At 57.5% G+C, this 475-nt stretch overlaps 2 protein-coding genes across 5 annotated transcripts in view; one reads left to right on the plus strand and one right to left on the minus strand.

The window, feature by feature from the left end:
* The window catches only part of Phtf2 (putative homeodomain transcription factor 2), a 103,320-nt gene that overhangs the window by 101,547 nt on the left and 1,298 nt on the right, over window positions 1-475 (minus strand). The gene's annotated exons all lie outside the window — the stretch shown is intronic.
* The window catches only part of Tmem60 (transmembrane protein 60), a 3,563-nt gene continuing 3,189 nt past the window's right edge, over window positions 102-475 (plus strand). The window contains exon 1 of one of the 2 annotated variants that reach the window (XM_010636871.3): window positions 102-449. The gene's annotated coding sequence lies outside the window, so the exon portion shown is untranslated. The remainder of the gene's footprint in view (window positions 450-475) is intronic. The other variant, XM_010636865.2, reaches the window with a different exon arrangement.

Raw genomic sequence — 475 nt, forward strand, 5'->3', positions numbered from 1 at the left:
GTACGCCCAATGGGGGCCACAGAAACTCGGGCTCGGTTTAGACTCTTTCCTCACAACCGCAGCATTTAGAGGCGGGCCTAGTGTGGTTCTTTTATTACTGCCTTTTTGTGGAACTCTAAAGTAAGGAAAGGTCGGTTGGTTTGAACTGGCGGCCAAACGATCCAATCACCGTGAGAAAAGAGTCCCCTGAACTCAGATTGGCATCCTCTCCTCCAATAGACTAAGCCCAGGCGCGGCGCGGTCAGCCCCGGATGTGGGCGTGGCCCGGGAGTGTTGCTGGAGGACGTCTACCGCGGCCGTTTGGATAGGCGGAATTGAATATTGTTCCTAATTATCATGTGACGGGCTCTGGATTGAATGGGGGCCAAAGTGTGGCTGCCAAGAATCCAAACTGGCGAATCCCCTCGTCTTCGTGGCCCTCCCCGCTCTCTGGCTCGCGGCGCTGCCAGGTGAGTCGCGGCCGGGGCCTCTGCCC

The sequence above is a fragment of the Fukomys damarensis genome, unplaced genomic scaffold (assembly GCF_012274545.1).
Source record: "Fukomys damarensis isolate Sample0158 unplaced genomic scaffold, DMR_v1.0_HiC HiC_scaffold_4, whole genome shotgun sequence".
Lineage (NCBI taxonomy): Eukaryota > Metazoa > Chordata > Mammalia > Rodentia > Bathyergidae > Fukomys > Fukomys damarensis.